Raw genomic sequence first — 20,120 nt, 5'->3', positions numbered from 1 at the left:
CTTAAAATGTCCATATCATGCTCATTACCTGGTGGTGATATCTGCTTCAATTCTTCAGTCAGTTTCCCAATGCTATCTGAATCTAGTTTTTCTTCATATAACTCACTACAGTATCTTGTCCACCGCCGTACAATTTTTTCTTTATTCATCAATACTTTGCCTTTTTCATCTTTAATTGTGGTCTGTTTTGGTTGCCACTTTCTATTAATGGTTCTGATCATTTTGTATACATCCGTTGTTTTATGCTCTCCATAGTACTGTTCTATATTGTTGCACTGGGCTTACTAACCATTTCATCTTATCCATTCTGACTGCTTTTTTCACCTCATTACACTTTCTTCTATATTGTTCTTCTATTTGTTCTGATGTATCCCTTCTTATCTTCAACATTCCTTCCTCCTGTACTAACTCCAGTGTTTCTTGTGTAATCCATTTCTTCTTGATCTTCTCTTCTTTTGGTACTGTTTCTTCAACTGCATCTTCTATCGCCTTCATTACTCTTTTCACTCTTAAATTCGAGTTTTTTTCTTTCCCCACACTTTTAAGTTTCTCTTCTAATACTGTTCTGTACCTTCTTCCTATTTCTGCTTCAGTTATTCGTGCTGTATCTCTTCTATTCTGATGTTGGTGTTTATATTTCTTTTTGAATTTCATCTTGATGTTTGCAATCACTAAACTATGGTCCGAGTCTATATCCGCTCCTTGAAAAGTTCGACATTGCTGTACTGATGTTATCCATCTTCTTTTAATCATAATCATATCAATCATGTTTTTGGTTTTACCATCATTTGATCGCCACGTCCATTTTCTACATTTTTTTTGTTGGAATCTTGTGTTACAGATCATCATCTCGTGGTCCACAGCAAATTCTAACAATTTTTCACCTCGTTCATTTCTTTCTCCGAAACCATATTTTCCCATGACTTTCCCAACCATCATTATCTATTCCAACTTTGGCATTCCAATCTCCTTCAATAATTAGCACATCTTGCTTTGGTATTGTTTCTATTTTCTCTGTCAGATCTTTGTAGAATAAGTCAATATCCTCATCTGTGCTCTCAGATGTGGGTGCATATATCTGGACTATTGATATGTTGAATGGCTTTGCCTGAAATCTTGCTATTATGATTCGTTCATTAACTGTCGAGTTCTTTTGCTAAGAAGGAAGCCAACTCCTGCTTCGTGCATGGTGTCATGTCTTGACCATATTACTTCGCATCCATTGATCTCTCCAGATGATGTCCATCTCATCTCTGCCAATCTTAGTATATCCCACCGATATCTCTTCATTTCCTCACGAAGTAGTTCTAATTTTCCTGACATCCAGATTGTCCGCACATTCCACGTCCCTACTGATAACAGTTCTGTTAGTTTTAGTTTCTGTTTCCTTTCGGTATCCCACTTTTCGATCCAACCCCGATCGCTCGACTGGCATCGCGGGCCTTGTTTATCCGGGCGACGTCCGAGCCGGTATGTAGCTGTTGATTGTATAGGCATCAGATAACAATCGTGTTTTTTCTTTACGGTCAGAGCATCGACACTCATCTGACCCACCCTCCTCCTTTATCCAGGCTTGGGACTGGCATGAGACCCCTAAGGATCCCATGGCGGAGTTAGACCACGTATTGCAGAATAAGATTAATGCAACAGAGTAAGATTCATGCTATTTCGTGTCTTCTTTTTAAGAAGATTCTTAACTGTGACAATATTAAGAACATTATATTTCGCCTGGATACAGACTGTTATACAGTACGGCAGGGATGGCCAACCTATGGCGGATGCGCCAAAAGTGGTGCGCACTGGATTATTAGAAGTGGCCCATTGAACCTAATCATCTAATGATAATAATAAAAAAGTAAGCCTATTTATGCAAAAAAGTATTAACCAAACACCGATTTGTAGAAAACAGCTGAAACTTAGTAATTATTTTTAACGATTTTCACTTGTTTGATCCTGAGACGCCAAGCGTTAGCAACAGTGTTCGTTGCAGGTTTTTTGTCAGTCAGTTTACAATTCATATTCATGCGCTACGGAGTTGTGCTTTGTTCGTCCTTTGTAAACATTTGCAGTTTTATGCTTTTTCGAACATTAAGCCTTGTGCAAAAGGATTGTGTATCACATGCAAAAGAAAATAAGCAAAAGAAACAAAGGACGTGATAGTAAGCGTGAATTCAATGTACAGTGGAGAAATGAGTTCGTATTTATAGCGAATTCGTCAGAAAAACCGTTGTGCATTGGTCGTGAAAACACTTTCTCACATAATACAAGACATGATCTTAATAGACACTATTAAACACATCAGACTGAAATAGAAAGAAAACAAGCTAGTGCTTGGATCGGAGTTACGGAGAGACTCTTGTTTTTATATCAAATCAATATATCATGTCTATATTAAATGTCTACATTAATATATTTTACTGGGAGTTTTTAAGTGTACAAGAGTTGTATGGCGCATCTGAACTCTGAAATCTGAAAAAATGGCGCATGGAATGCAAAAGGTTATCCACCCCTCCAGTATGGTATACTAAATTGAGGAGGAACACATCACACCAAACTGCCACCACTAATCTCTTTACAAAATAAATTAATACGATTTTAACCATTAAAGTGACATTACAGTGAACGCCAAATATACCCTATTAAATATCTTACCACTTAATTATACATTTACAGGATGCTACTCTTTCGAAAGTATGATAATCAATCAGTACCTAAGCATTAGAAAAGATACTTCTGCAGAAAACCAGACTTAAAATATTTAATTCCAGAAACACAAAAAGAAACCTCCAAATCAAAAAATTGGAATAATCAAAGGAAATGTGTTGAATGATTTGCAATTCTTTATTGCATAGAAAATAATTATTACCAAAATGAATTAGCATAATGTAGATCTACGATTATATAACTCATATAAATACATAAAAATGTAATATAAATTATAAGAAAACTGTTATTTGAAAACAATCGCAAAATTAGAATAATTTTTAACTTTGTTCAAAACATTAGAATAATGCGAAAATAAATGCACAAAAATTACATTCAAAGAGTAGCAACATGGTAATTAGTACTTTGTTGCATCCCCCTTAGCTTTTATGACCGTTCGTAAACGACGGTTCACAGTCGTTTTTTAATCAAAACATGCCCATATATTCATTTTTGTCTCTTGTGGTAACTTCTTGAAGACATTTCTTCATAATTCCCCACAATTTCTCAATGGGGGTTTAAATCTGGTGAGCTTGCTGGCCAAGGAATTACATTGATTTGCCTTTCTTTGAACCATCTAGTAGTGGTCTTGGAAGTGTGACAAGAAGCTGAATCTTACTGATAAGGAAATCACCATCGCATAAATCTTCCGATGCCGGTAACATAAAGTGCTCAAGAATTTCTTGGCACACTTTGGAATTTACTTTTTATTTGATACTTCTTGATACTTTATTTGATATTTCTTGGTACACTTTGGAATTGACACGGCAGAGGTTGCAAATTTCACCAAACGTTTCATGCATTCTTTATCAAATGCTTCCTTCTTAAGACGCCAAACACGTATCCCTTGATGACCATTGGACACACAAACATACTTTCATCGCTAAAAAGTACCCTTTTTCAGTCCTCTTGATCCCACAACAGTCTTTGCTTACAACATCGCACTCTAGCTGCCTTTTGTTTGGAAGTCATAAGAGCCTTCGTCTCAGGAACACGTGATTTAAAACCCAATTTGTGAAGTCGTCTCAACGTCGCAGATTTAGACGCATTCACATCGAGGTCTCCTGTGACTTCGGAAGCGGTTTTTCTTCACGATATTCTTCAATCTCCTCTCAGCTCTTGATGTAGTTATTACCTTTCGACTGCTATTGCAGCGATTATTTTGAAAACTCCAGTTATTAGAATACTGTCTCAAAACTCTATTCACGCTTGCTTGAGAAATTTAAATTCCTTAGCTATAAACTATTTAGTTTGGCCTTCTTTGTAGAGACACCATACAAAACTTCTTAGCTTCAGATGTGTCATTCGTTCGCCCCATGTTTTTAGCAAACGATTCCTCACATGAATCATTCCCACAACTACTGAAGTATATGCTATTTCTATGTTCTGCTCAAAATCAATCGGTAAAATTTGGAATATTCTAATATCTTAAACTACTTTAAAAAAATTATTCTAATTTTGTAAATATTTTAAAATAACAGTTTTCTTATAATTTATATTACATTTTTATGTGTTTACGTGACTGTATAATCTACAAAGTACGTAGATTTAGATTATGCTAATTCATATTTGGTACTAATTATTTTCTATGCAATAAATTGGAATTGCAAATCGTTCAACACATTTTCTTTGGTATTCTAATTTTTTGATTCGGAACTGTATAAATCTGGCTCCAAAAATCTTTAATGGCTTACCTCTCTTAATAAGAAACGAGACCAACACATACAGAAAGCTGATTAGTGAATACTTAAATTTTTATAAGAATATTGGAATTTTCTTTAGAATAAGAGTGTAAAATGAGAAATTAACCAAAGGAAAAAATAATCAATTAATTAATATTTTTATTCGGTGTGTGCATATGTGTATATATCTTTTATCCCTTTATATATTGTTCTTGCCAATATTTTTGTGCACTGTGCTATTCTACATCGTATGTTGATGTGTGTAATTGTTATACACATCAACATCAACTACTACTACTACTACTACTACTAGTAGTAGTAGTAGTACTACTTCTAGTAGTAGTAGTAGTAGTAGTAGTAGTAGTACTACTACTACTACTACTACTACTACTAGTACTAGTAGTAGTAGTAGTAGTTGTAGTAGTAGTAGTAGTTTCTTTTCTTTTTTTCCATATCTTCACTCATCTGCGCTCTGCGTCGTTTCCTGTTTTCGACATTGCCTTCTTTGTGCCTGTCTTCTCAGGTGTATACATTGTACTCCTGGGGAGCAATAATAACATTAAACGGTTTTTTTTTAATGTAAAATATGAAAACGATAAGAAGTATCTATTTTTAAATTTATGTAAAATTTGATACGCGATTGCGTGCAGTTTAAACAATAAAAGAATTTTTTTTACTACTTTTATTATTTTTATTATACTATTCCCCAAATGTAACTTACTAGTAATAATGATTAATGAGTTAGGTAAAGCATTGACAGCAAAAGGTTTATAATATCATTCACCCATCTTGCTTTGGTAATGTAAACTACAAATCCAATCATTGTTGCCATTTTAGCGCATATGAGAAAGTAACGACACAATCAACAGGCAGTACATTCCAAAGACATTCTGTTCCCATCATCTTCTCTAGTAGAAATCGTCTACTAGAGAAGACGATTTCTACAGAGAGAGCAATAGATATCTGTTCATGCATGCATTTCCAGTCTGACCAGCGGGAACGATTTTTTATCGCTGTCAGTTTTATCTCTTCGCTAACGCCTGCGTCTAGTTCTTAGGGGTTTTTTTCTTTTTCTTCTAGCATATCTGCGTTTTCAAAACAACGCCCATTACCAGACCAAATGCTATGGTGGAACAAATGGGGAGCTTCTGCACACGTTAAAGAGACTCTATTTTGTGAATGACATTTCTAGAACAGTGGAAATGTAAAACCGTGTGAAACAGTAGTTGTAGTGAACTGTAAAACTTTAACTTTGAGACAAATAACTTCCGTAAAATTAATGTATGTAGAGAGAGAGAGAAAAGCGAACCTTCCCAACATTGACTGCGCATGATCAAATCGTAATCTTCGTTTGCGTGATTTTAGTTCGGTCCATTTCGCAAACTGAAAACTAAATAGATGGATAGATAAACGCAAAAAATATAAATTGCACAAAACAGCAGAACAGAAATAAACAAAGCAGAAGAAAGAGGAGGAGAGAGCGAAAAGTAAAAAAAAATGAGGGGATAAAAGAAAGATGGATGAGATATGAAAGGAATTAACAGCGCACCTCAATAACAAAAGGCGAGAGCAACAGCGGTGAGAAAACGATCTTATCTACGCATCTTTGCGATACCGTCCGTGTGCAGATGGTCCCCGCAGTCCGTTTGACCAAGCCAAGTTGACTGACCCCTGACTAGGACCCACGTGGGTGCTCACTCATCCGTTACACCATTTAGTCCTCGTTCGGTCGGCCTTTTGCGGGAAAACCGGATATTATTTCGAGAGGCACGTGATCCGCTGTCCTCAGCAGAACCTCTGCGGTGTCTTTCACCTTAAAAAGTCTTCAAGAGACAATCGACGTTGTCGCCACGGAGCGCTGCTGGGATGCCCGCTCTTCTCTTGAGCATCGAGTAAGAGGACTTCTGCCGAAAAGTGCGTGGAGTGCGCAGGCCCAATGAGTGAACTGACGGAACGAGCTCTCCGTCGCGCGGAGTGACAAATCAAACCGGAACTGTTATTCCTAATCTGCTCACGACCGCGGCTCTGTTAACGCCAATATTTACGCGCGCTCCGTGAGGAGTACAGCTCCTGCTACTAGTGTTCACCTTGCTCTACTAGTTGGCCACGCGCATAGAAACGGTGCCGTGGAAAACTGCGAGACTCACTTTACACTTTACGGTACTTGGGAAGGTTACGACATTCAACCTGAGAGCGATTCGGGGAGATTAGCACGGATAAAGGTAAGTGGATGCATTGATTTATTCTTCGATTTTATACATGGTAAGAATCATGCTAGAACTACGCCTAACGCGTGATGATATGAAGTGGAAGATCGCGATATCGAAACTGATATCACACAGAGGACAGAGAGTGAGGAGAGATGCGCAAGATAGAAGAAGCAAAGAAATCTTTAAAATATCTGATAACTTATTACAATCATCTCTACGACACCTTTTCTGCTTTTTTTCCGTTCGTAATATTCTGGTAAATTTCGTGGTTTATTGTTTCCATTACAATTCGAATGAATATTGCCCTGATAACTACATTGGCAACATTCTGTATTTGCTTATCATCGTTTTATGTTGTTATGACAAACATTTATGTTTGTCATAACAACAGACATTTTCTCGAAATTACCTCGTTTGGATGATATAAAAGCAAGCAATGAGACGTTTCTGAAAAGATATTAAGTAAGTAATAAACACCACAAATTGCTTGTTAAAATGCTCACTAAATGGATTATGAATAGATAGATAAGTTGAGGACTTTTAGACGTGACTCGGTTGTAAATTTTAGGAGAGATGCGAAAGATCCCCACTCTGCTCATCGGAGGTGTTAATATCCCGCTCGTGATGCTATTACTAACTGTATTACAGGTGTTAACAACTTTCACATAAAAAATATATATTTGCATAAAAAATGTTTTAAAAAAATGATAAATGGGTATGAGTTGGTTTTTAGGTACAGCTTCTAGATACATGAGGAGAAATATGTACAGAGAATATGAATTTAATATCAGAAGGATCATATTACAGCCAGTAAATCTACATGTTCATTGGTATTGAGAGACATCAGGACAAAGGGCGATTTCTCGCCCTCTTGTCAAGAATATTCGATAGCATTTGTGACATGATCTCGAAAGGGGGGGGGGGATATTTACTTATTGCTAAATATAGATTTTTTTTATTAAAATAAAAATTCCAAGTTGCATTTGAAGCAGTCATAGACACATAGAAAACAGGACAACAACAACAATGAATGAAGTGTTAAAAAGAAAAATGGTTGCTTTAAGAAATATATAAATCCCTTCCCAGCGGTCACTAGAGGTTAGAGTTGATTGGTAGCATGTCAAGGTTAGGTCGAGCGCATGAAATGATTTAACGAATGAGTGACAGACTCATTGTTTTTGTAATTTAAAGCAAATATTGACATTGCTACTAATTGTATTATTTTGTATCAGCTATAGATCGTGTGTCAGTCAATGCATAAATGAGGTCACAAGTTATGTGTTTAAGATTTTAAGCCATTATTATTGGGAATTTTAATTGCGAAAGGAATGCCAATCCAATGTGAAGTCAAACAAACTAGCATACGTATTAGGTTGACACATCTGGCCTCCGAACCAGGGTATTAATATTTTTTCATGATTTTTGTTGTTGTTTTATTATATTTTCCTCTCTTACTTTTTGTATTTCTTTTTTTATAATTTGATTTTTTTCCTCCAAATGTTTATACAAAAGCAAATAGGAAGAGGGGAAATGCCACTAACTGTTCTGTTATCAAATTAACCTTATCAAATCGCATGTTATCAAATGGTATCGATCAGAAACAAAGCAAAAAAAAACATTCCTTTTGTTACATAATTGCTATTTCTGGTATTATTTGTAGTGTGTGCCAACCCATCCCATTAAAAAGATTGATTGGAGTATGAGAGATTTCTGAAAATCGCACCTCTTACTTTTCGTTGCAAATTATGTTTTTATTTTATTTTATTTATAACTGTGCAGCATATATCTCTAACTTAGGTTTCAGAATTATTGTAATATAATCGCACTTTACTGGATCTAGATTTATTGAAAATCAGATCTAGAATCCTGGAAGCTTATATTAAAAATTCTTTTATGATTCATTTTGCATTCGATTGTTTGAGTTCAAAGCAAAAAAAAAAAAAAGTAACGAATATCCAATAGTAAATCAGTATGGAAGTATATACAGAAGAACAATAGTTTTCTTTCTTTGTTTTGCATCGTTGGTTATAATTCGAATCTTCGCTCTTGAGTTATGTTACGAGGGGGGTGCCGAAAAGTTGTGATAATCACCATGAAGGAATTGAGATAGAACCATGTTCTAGGTGTTTATCAGAACTTATTAATACCCCCCCTCCTCGTATGTTTCAGGGATTGATAAGCAAAATTCATGGTATAATAGACAAAAGATCGTTAAGTTATAATTAAAAAAATTAGGACTCAAAATCCTAAAATTAAAGTACGTTTAATTTAGATTTAATTTTAATTTCAACTGTTAGGTTTAGGTTTCTTTTATAGAGAGAGAGAAAAAGAAATCCTGAATTAATTATTTTGGCAATGCACGAACATAGATGCACACAAGAGAGAGTGAGAGAGAGACAGAGAGAGACTGTAATGAACAAATCCTATGAAGATATTTCAATTTTTTACTTTCCATGATATAAGAAAACTAGACAAAATAGATGTTCCGTATAAAAGGCAATAATATAATAGGAAAATTGCGAATCTCGCAGCTTGTATGGCCGCATCTCCCTTCCCCCTCCCCATCAGGTAGACATACCTTGATCTCCAAGGGTTGGAATCTCCAAACATACCTCAAATGGAATATTTGGAGATCCTCTCCAGAAATGATTTAGAAAGATTATATTTTTTATTAAATAATTCAATAGAAAACATTTTAGTTTATATTTGAAAATATGAGTACATTATATTTACGAACATATTTCTACATTACAGGCAAATAATATTTATTGTATTCAATTACATAAAGTTAGGGTTACAAAAGAATTTTACTTGAACTGTATGTAATGAAAATTGTTTAATCGCAAACCAGTCTTATTTAAAAATTGATTAGTTGACAAATATTCTAAACTTTAAACTCATTAATCGATTACATTAACATTAATTTTAAATTACTTTTTTCCATCAAACGTACTTTAGGTTTTAAATTAATTTTAATATTTTTGATTAAGAGTTACGTTTTGGATTACTTTCGATTGTTTTCCGATTAATTTTTTAGAATTTAAAAAATTTTTAAATTAAAAGAAAATTAAACTTCCAAACGCATAACCCTTTCTGATGTCCAGATTACAAGAATATTTTTCTTTTCCACTTCCTATTATTTCTTTGTTGCTTACATAGATTAGGTTTTCTTTCGTAGTATGTGAAGAGATCTACAATCAAATACCGTCATCGAAACTAAAAGTTGTAATATATCGTTTTCAATATTAATACTGTAAGTAATGGAAACTGGGTGTGTGTGTGTGTGTGTGTGTGTGTGTGTGTGTGTGTGTGTGTGTGTGTGTGTGTGTGTGTGTGTGTGTGTGTGTGTGTGTGTGTGTGCGTGCGTGTGCGTGTGCGTGCGTACGTTACGGTTGAAGCAACTGACTAAAGTTGGCGTATTATGTCTGGTGTTAAATGTGTGTATTCTTTTGCCTGTTTTACAGGATGAAAATTTTCAGCTTCCGGGAGAGAAAAACCCTGCAACCTTCGTATGCGCCTGAGTAACTTCACCATGTGTGGATGTGTTGGTGAACAGTGGTGATCAGCAAGAAACCCTTAAGTTATCATGAATGGCGTGTGCGTGCTTTCGCTTTTTTTTTTTTTTGATAGAAAAAAGTTGAAAGAAAAACCATAATGACTTCGCTCTTAATAACAATGGTAGAAGCTAGAGCTGGTTTGGCTTATGTATTGTAAACCGTTTTTTATGGACATTTGTAGCAATACAGTTTTTTGCCATTCAGCAACATTTGTCTAATTTTTCCTCTGCATACAGATTGGGGAAGTGCAAAAAATGAATCCGATAAATACCCATGCGAAATGTACGTAAAATATAAATTTTCTCCAATGAAAAAATCCTTATCCTTTGTTTAAAAAAAGACAAACAAAATCCGTTATCTGCCGGATTTGAATGATACGAGTATAAATGAATTTGTAAGATTCCTAAATCCACTAAACGATCAGTTGCTTTTTCATTTAGACGTTTTACAATCCTCTCCGATCGTCTTACTCATCATTCCTCCACTCTACTCGTAATATTTTGACAGATGTTTCATACAGTCCTGAAGAATTGCAACAGTGGACTTCCCGTAGCAGCTTACTATCGCAGTCTTCCTTGTTAGTAGCGGCTGCCAGATGGCACTGACTGTCATACCCCAGTGGAATGTTAAAAGGTCGTTACCTTTCCACATTTCCAAGTAAACTGACTGCAATATTATTCCTCCCCGACTGCTTTATAGTGCTCGCCCGATGATCACGAAAAACATGATCACATAATTGCTCATATATTGCCTAAACTAGCACGTGTTTGCATGGGTCCTGATAAAATGACCAATCGGGTGTCTAAACTAGGTGGATAAATGTCAGTGTGTTTTGATTAAATTTTATTGCATTAAATGTATTTGTTGTGAAACCTTCTTCCAGCCTTCCACTATAACAGTGAGGTGCTACCCAGAAAAGCGTCCTTTTTATTTACTTCTTATTTTTGTTAATATAGAAGGTGTGGAATTCTTAATGGGCAGGGCCAGGTTCAAGGTAATCTGTTCGTTCACCCTGCGTTTAAAACACAGTTTTTCCCTGGAGGGATGAACACAGCGGGGAAACATTGACGGGGTCACTTCTGTGAACATCCCACTAATGGACTTGGTTGTCACATAAGAAATCAGATTTAAGGGATTCTCCCCAAAACCTGACGGCCTTTGCGGAAACAGCAAAAGATTGCAGTTCTTCTGGTATATCGTAAATGTCATTCACCAAACAGTTTGGCCCCTCATTGCACTTAATCTTAAATTTCATCGCAGTAAAGTTTCCTTGGTGTTCAGAGAGAGAGAGTGGTAAAACGCCAAGAGGCTTCCCAGTGACAACGACCTGGTTTCTCTCTCTCTCTCTCTCTCTCTCTCTCTCTCTCTCTCTCTCTCTCTCTCTCTCTCTGTCTGTCTGTCTGTCTGTCTTGAATCAGGGAATTTCTACCTAACTGAAGTTAAACGAAAGCAGGTCATTCTAATTATCTCATATAGCTCCTAATTAACGCACTTCCCTGTAAAAGTATTCTGATTTCATCTATAAATAGTATCTTACCACAGTCAATCCAGAGTTTAATCTTATTAACACTTCCATCTCCCCTAAATGAAGTTCTTAAAATTGAGACATCTTCGATGGGTGCCCCATTTTTTTTTTTTTTTACCAGAACATAGTAATCAAATGTTCGCCATCGTCTTTGACGAATGATAATAATCAGGATAAATCTTTAACAGGATTCCTATTTATAAACATGTCGAAGTTGCAGATTTATGAACCATCTATTGATCCCATTAGTAAGTCCAACGTTCTGCCACGCTACATCGGGTTCTTCCGAGAAGTAGCCGAAAAAATATTCATATATTTCTCTTTCATTCATAACTTGAGTCTCGCATCAAACATAAACTAAATTATAGATCTAAAAGTAACAAACGTTTGTTTAAATAATTGAAAAACAAAAACTATCACTGGTTATATTGTTATAATTCATAGATATGCTTTCGAGTTGTTCAAACACAAGCAAAAGATGAGAGCGAGGATAAGAAACAAAAATCCATATTTTCAGTGTAGGACTATTAACCATCTGAGAAATACCCATTTTATAGTGAAAAGGTAAAAATCATAAAACAGTAGTTGTAGTAATATAAATGTTTGACTTTACGTAAATCAAGTCCTAACATGATTTGCTCATAGCTAATTCAATTTGATGCTCTAATTTTAGTGCGTAGTGGCTTAACACCACTGCGGCATACTTCGAAGAGCCTTGCGAATTGTGCATTGATGCCATATAATAAAGTTGAATTGGTCCATATGTTTAAGAGCCTTTTTCGATTGCTGAAAACGTGTGCATGATGTGCTTTGAATATTATGTTTTCTTAATAAAGAGTAAGATGCAGTCTAAAATGCTACGTCAAATATTAAAGTGATGATTGCTTAATTTACACCTCTGGTTTTTAAAAATAAAAAATTAAAAGATTAACACAGGCAGTGTTGAGATTCGTGAAGTGTTGTCTCGTTAGCTCAGAGGTTCTCAAACAAGTGCAGCGATTCATATGTATTCCCTTAACCCCTCGGAGAAATTCAGTGCCAGAGAAATTATCGTAAAATTATACTAAACCCTGCTTTATTATTGAATATTTAAGATTATTATTGTTTTGAGATCATTGATGAAGACATATTTTATATCAACTCCGCATACGAGAGATGTCACAACCTGTAACACAACAGTACGTTGTATTGTAGATAACTTCGTTTGTTTCCCGAAAAGCTAAAGATTGCAGCTTCTTGATAAAATAGCGAAAAGAAGGCTATTCTGAAAACCAGAGATGGGGTGAAATCATGACATTGCCGAGAAGTGTTGGTTCGTTAGGTTTGAGGAGGGGAAAGAATGGCTTCTGACTAGTAGCTGCTCGTGATCACAGGAAAGCGATGGAATAATCGTGGCCAGTCATTGAAATAGCACCCATGAAAATACCTATAAAATAGGCATATGAAAGAAACTGGACACTTATGAGGAAAGTGATTGAAGTGAGTCTGAGAGAGAGAGAGAGAGAGAGAGTCACCTATTTAGTGCTGTCTTATGGATAGGAGTCCCATAGATAAGTTGGTAAAGAAAATGTCCTTTGGTTTGAAATATTCCCAATCAGATCACGTCTAGGATACGAAGAATCTTCATCAATGCTTTTCAACTGAAGGTGTACATCGGTAATGTTTGCTAAGGCTTCAAACATTAACGATAAACTGGAATAGAAGTGTATTTTTGTATGGATTTTGTTTTTATGGTGTATTTTGGACTGAAACTTCTTCAGAGAGAATTTTTCTTATTCACAATGTCACGTTACTTAATGGTGTTCTCATGATGTGCAAAAGTTGAAATGCAGAACAAGATCATGCAGTGTCTCTCACATAAGTTGCATCCACTCTATCTCCATGTGCGGCCTTGTGTCCTCTGTATATATTCGGGCTTCTTTTAGAAAAATAATCTGGCGGAATAAATGAGCATGAATGTTTGCTGGTTGATTGAAAAGCATCGTGATGCATTACGATCAGATTCGTTCCATGCACTATCTGGTTTATTACAGTGTGTGGCATGGTCAGGAAGAATATCATCCGTACTCCATGTAAGAAGAGCAAGAAAAAGAAAAACCTGAGTCCGAGATCAAACAAGTCAACTATCACTTCATGCCTTCAAATATATTTCACCTGCCATGAAAGTGTATACACCACTTATACTATGCTTTACTTGGCATTTCTTCCAACTAGGGTTGCTCTAAAAATGGCAATGTCACCAAGAAAACAGGTTATACAGCGGGAAGCTTGGGGAGAAGCTATATTTGCTATCATCAATCCATTACTGGGCCAAAGATATCTCTAAATATTTCAGTTTTGGTTTATATCGGATCGTTTGAGCAAAATAAATCCTCCATTTTGGTTGGAAAGATTTTAATGAAACTGGTATTCGGGACCTGCTAAATTTACAAAATAAATAAATAAATAATAAATAAAATAATGAAGACTGCATTCATATATATACACATAATAATAAATACATGAACTTTGTCAAGTTCATGTATTCTTCGGCTCGTGTGTCTATTTGTGAGAGAATAACTCTTTCATTTACCTTCTGTTGAAAAGTATTCATAATTGTAAAATTGAGCAAAGGTCTTTTCAACCAAAGAGTAGAATAAGTGGATGGGATCCAAAGTCACACCTCTAAGTCTTCTCTCACTTGTGTCAGTTTAATAAATGCATGTTTCAAAGTGACACGCATACAAAATAACACATCACATAGCTGCTGCGCCTCTGTGCTTTAGTCATTTTCATAATTATAACTCGCAACCTCCAAAATAAAATGTTCAAGAAAACCCATTATGACAATAACAACGTGAGATCACTAATACAGATATGACTCCGGGTATTTTGCCATCCTACTATGCAGTAACCCTGTAGCCTACATCGTCAAAAATCAGAGTAAGGGAACTGAATAACAATGGTAACAAATTAAAAGCCATAATCAGTGACCTGGAAAGAAAGAAAGAAAGAAAAAGCGAAAGAGGGGAGAAAAACTCCACTTTCACAGTTGACCATTCGTGACGTTCGTTAATGTGTGATATGTGATGTAGATCACGACATACCGTAGCATTCACGCTTACAAGACTGCTCCATATATAGAGTTGCTACCTACAGCTGTAGGATCTGTCACAAAAAATTATGAAGATTGGCTAAAATGTCGTGATTACAGACCTGCTAAATACGTAGGCGTCCGCAATATCGGCCCCATTTCGTGCTGTTGATGTCCTTTGCTGCCGGACATAAACAAGAACCTAACTTAAGAAAAATTATAAAGGTCATTAAGAGACATATGATTGTGCAAGAAGTTAAATCCTTTACATTATACACTAATTAAATAAATTAGTATGCTGGATGACTGCAGTGCCCTCTGCACAAGAAATAGATACATTATAGCAACACAGTCCGAAATATTATTGCTTAATTATCACATGTCTAGAATATTAAAAAAGGTTATCTTGGCATTCTAAAAATAGTTGTCGGAGGGGGTTTTAATACAGCAGAAAATAACCCTTCTTGAAATAGAGATACAACACTTAATAGACGAACGGAACATACTAAAATCTCTACTTCCTCCAGTATATCTCCCATTTCTTTTCACGGATGGAGGCACAACAAACAAAAACGGCCCACTGAGTTTCTTAATACGTCTCGTTTCATTGCCCTTTTCAGGGTAAAATTATGGTTCATCACTTTTACCTTCTAAATCTCTAGTGCACATTTTCCAGTCTAGGATTCTATTCCCAAATGTATCAGAAGAGCAGACATATATAAACAAAACTACATTAGCAATGGATGAATATATGTTAATTGAATACCTTTTTTTCTGTTGTTTGTCTTCATGTAGTTCATTAAACTTGAATATAATCGCCCACATCTGAATGTCGTGGCTAATAGGAAATTCCAAATGCAAGGTGATGCATCTGTAAGGAAGCTCCCTGTAGTTTTGAAACTTTTCGGCTGTATACTTTAGTATGTATTTTTAATATCTTTAATTTTAAAAAAACATGAAACGGTGAAAATTTATGTCTGCTTAACATAACGACATCAACGGTGTGTTTTGTTTTCTAACTTAAATTATTTTTTAATCGATTAGAATTAAAAATCTATTAAGATTTTTAATCCTAAATAAGCTATTACGTTTTTGCATGTTTCATTTCGCAAATAAAACTATAAATACATAAAATAAAATAACAAAAAAAGTAATCGTTATAAAATTTAGATTAAACTTGAATTCATAGATTTTTGTGACTACTTTTGACATTTGACGTGTTCATTAAACTGTGTCTATATTATATGTATGTATTAGTAGAAAAATTCCACCATTTTTTAACTCGAAAAGACAAAGACATATATATATATATATATATATATATATATATATATATATATATATATATATATATATATATATATATTAAAACAATGTAGAGTTTACAAATAAATGAGCACTGAAATTAGATAAAATAAGTAGTGAGATAAATAGGAAAAACAAGTCTTAAAAGGAAAGCCGTAGAAAATAAAAGGAAAATCCATTTTTGTTTTCGCTGTTTTTCTAACTAATGTTTTTTTTTTTTTTTTTTTTACTAAAGGGAGGTCATTGGCCACTTAAGGAAATCTACTCGTCCCTCTGGGAAGGTTTACTGTTATTACACAATCTCTGTTAATACATTCCGTCCCATTAAAGCGAAGACTCCATCCGTCTTTCGGTGGCAATAGTCACGTGGTTATGGCATGCCTGTAGTAAGTTCATTAGCGTTTTCTACTTAGCCCGCTTGACAACCGCTGAAATACGGAGTGGCATATTAATGACCTGCAACCTTTCAAAGTTCATCGTCGAGGGAAAGATGGAGAATTCATAGTAGAGTCCTAACCACACGGGATAGACTATAAGATGAGGGAAGAATAGTGGGGGACCATCACTCTGGCTGAAAGTCTAGCGAGATGCATACTTGGATGAAGAGGGGAGATGGGGGAAGTCTGTGTCAGGTTGGAGTCAATGACTGATGATAAGCTTAACGAGAAGGGGGGGGGGGAATAGATGAGATAAGACATTTGAAAGATATAACCAAGGTGAATCACTTGACCTTGGCTTGAATTAAAACGTTGGATTAGCAAATGACAATCTAACAGACTACTTAGTTACTTGCAGAGGAACTTGAACTCCGAATGGTGTATAGAAACTAATCCCTTGCGTTCAGAATATAGAAAGAGACAATGATTGAGGAAGTAGTGGCTAAAGTCTCAAGGAATACTCATAAAAAAGTCATTATTTCACTGTATATCAAAAATGTTTTTCGCATTAATAAGATGCCGGTAGGTGGCAACACAATCACTAATGGTTGACATCGCATCTCTTCGAGCTATTTACAAATTTCTGTTCAAGGTTTTATTTCTCATGTGTATTGACCATTAGCACAGCACCCTATTGACACAGATCGAACAACAACAATAAACTGTTGTAATGGTCGTGGCAACATACCAAGGATAAGATAGGACAAGACAAGGAAACACTGAACAAATAATAAATCATAAAAAACAGGTATTCAAGGATAGGAAAACACCGAATAAATAGCAGCATAAAAGCTACGCATTCGTCACTAAAATAAACACTGGACAAATAGTTATGTATGGAATGCAACTAGACAAGAATATCTCTAGCTGAAGCACAGCCTTTTGACGCTAGTCAAGTAACGTTTAACTCGTTTTTGAAAAAGAAATCCCTGGTTCCCACTAGCAGACAGTTTTCTTATGTTTATCTTTGAAACCCAACAATAACAACAACAAAAATAAGTATAAAGCTGCCCAATATACTGACTGACCATTTTATTATCTGCAGATTCTTATAAGAACTTGAGAAGAAACACATTCTTCAAGTCTTCGTTGAATTCTTGAACTTCCTTTTCGTTTATATAAACACAGCATGGGGTTACAAATTAACAGACATAATTTTTCCATTCCTATATTTTAATATAATGTCCACGTAGTGTTTCACTTAGTATCCATTTATGCATGAAAATTCAGGATATTCATAATGCATGATTTTTAATTAATTGTGAAAAATTTTATGTGCGTTAATCCAAGAGTGAGTACTGTTTGGTAGTCTACAAAGAGAAGATACGACCAGATATCTGGACATATACAGATTGTGTAATTCCATTCATTTCTTCCGAATTCCATTCTAGTTTGATTTGTGAAGATGTGAACTATAATACCGAAAGAAATACTACTTTACCTCTTCATTGTCTCCTTGTTTGATTTCCATGAAGCAGGGCCTGAGATAGAAGATCATCGGAACCATTTAAAATTTGGATCCTGTAAATCCGAGATCCGTAGGGTCCATAATTTATTTTTCTTTGTAAAAATATTTTCGTAGAAAATTATTTAAATGTTTGGAGGCGGCTAAACATTTCTAATAACTTTGGACCGCCTCATTTCTCTCAGGCTTTGGAAAGAAGTATTGATTGAATATTATTTTTTTTATCTCTTGAATTGCTTTGTTATTTATTCATGCAGTGATCCGCCTCGATAGAACCTCCATAGCTTAATCGTATAAAAGCCGCATTTTGGTTGGGAGAATTCTGCTTTCGAATACTTTCTTGGATGTGGGGTTTCTTGAAGGGCTTTTCAACTGAAGGTGAGTTAGTGGTGTCATATGGAAAGAGCAAGGTTTTCCTCCAAGAAAGTGAGATTTCTTTCCGGAAAATATGCTCACTGGTCAGAAGAACAGACGCAATTTACTGACATAATACAATGGTCTCATTACATAACCTTAGTTGCTTCTTCCGTAATCTCGAATAAGAACACTAACATCAGCCCCCCCCCCAGCACACCTTTAAATTCTTAACAAATTTTTCACACTCTGCTTCTTTGCATTCAGTTTATTTTCTTTGCCTTGTCTTAATTTTCAAAATATCTGATTTTTTTCTTATGTTATAGTCTTTAGGGGTGTTTCCAATAACTGTAATTAAATTATCAAATCTTTATACAAATTCAGTTCTATAGAAGAAGAGAAAATAATCACTTTTCTCTGGTTATGATTCCTTTTCCTAGTCTAGCTGACAATTATATCATCGATAGTCTCCGCTAACTAAAGCTGAAGCCTCCGTAGCTGAGTAACAACGATGCCCTTTGGTTAGAAAGGCCTGCATGCCACCTTTTAATAGCGTCACCTTTTATAATGAAAAAGTTCGAATTGCCACCTCATCCCCCCCCCTCGGTCCTTCATAAAATAATCAACTAAAATATGTATCGTAATGCGTACTTTATAGTAGATGGCATGAGAAATGTTTTAAAAAAATCGACACATTTCAATCAATTTCTCCTGTTGTACTGATATGATTTTTCAAGTTAAATTCATCTAACGCATTTTTAGATATTTACTTTTTTTAGTAAATTATTATTTAAAACTTGCTTTTGGCCTCTCTTAAGAAGTTCTCACTCCCCTAAGGGGGAAACACCCCACAGTTGGGGGAAAAAAATAAGCTTTATAAGGGCTTTTTTTAAAAAAAACAACTGAAGATTAGTCAGTCTCGTTGAAAGAAACAGCAGGATTGTCATCTCCCCCCCCCCATACACACACCCAAAAAAAAAAAAAAAAAAAGACAAACCATCCAGGCGAACACTGGCAAGTAACAAACGTAATACATTGCCTTCTAACCTTGATTACTTCTGCCTTAGTTCCAAACCACAATCCAACGGCTTTAAAATACTGCAGGAATAAATTCTTAATGTTTGGAAGATCTTAGTTTTTAGTTCATTTCCCCCTTCTTCATTTGATAACTTGGCGGCGAATCTAAAAGAATTAAACAATTTTTTTTTTTAATTTCGATCACAGAATTTTTGACTTAATTTTCTTTGTGCAACAAATTCAGTGTTATAAGTGTCGTTCTCCAAACCAGAGTCATATGTATATTCTTTAATAAACTTTGTGCGTTTTCATTCTTGTATAAACCCTCTTTCTTGAAAATGCATAGCTCTCATAGAGAAAACCAATTTTAAAATCCCAATTTTAATTAGGAAAACCAATTTTAAAATCCCAATTTTAATTAGGAAAACCAATTTTAAAATACGAATTACAATGAAAATTATTTATTTTTATTTTTATTTATTTGTAAGAATACCAATTTTAAAATACGAAGTACAATAAAAATTAGGGAAAAAAAAAACAGCTCAGTTCTAAAAAATGTGAATATATTTACTATCTGTTTTTCTATCTCTCTCTCTCTCTCTCTCACACACACACACACACACACACACACACACACACACACACTCATGCATGCAGACTGACAGACGCGACTGTTTAATCTTTATCCGGGCGTTCACAATAAGCTAATAGCAGACGACTTTTCCGGATCCGTCCTTTTTGAAGTCACAAGGTGGACATAATAAGACCACTCCCGCGCCTTCAGACTTCCCT

At 35.1% G+C, this 20,120-nt stretch overlaps 1 protein-coding gene across 1 annotated transcript in view; it reads left to right on the top strand.

The window, feature by feature from the left end:
- The first annotated feature begins 6,487 nt into the window (after nucleotides 1–6,487).
- Nucleotides 6,488–20,120, top strand: part of mwh (multiple wing hairs) — a 69,217-nt gene continuing 55,584 nt past the window's right edge. Inside the window, exon 1 of the mRNA XM_090407375.1 lies at nucleotides 6,488–6,607. The gene's annotated coding sequence lies outside the window, so the exon portion shown is untranslated. The remainder of the gene's footprint in view (nucleotides 6,608–20,120) is intronic.

The sequence above is a fragment of the Typopeltis vanoorti genome, chromosome 17, assembly GCF_054136105.1.
Source record: "Typopeltis vanoorti isolate ZY-2024b chromosome 17, IOZ_Tvanoo_1.0, whole genome shotgun sequence".
NCBI classification, from domain to species: domain Eukaryota; kingdom Metazoa; phylum Arthropoda; class Arachnida; order Uropygi; family Thelyphonidae; genus Typopeltis; species Typopeltis vanoorti.
Note: the sequence above shows the minus strand (reverse complement) of the source record. Positions and strands in the feature narration are given on the sequence as shown.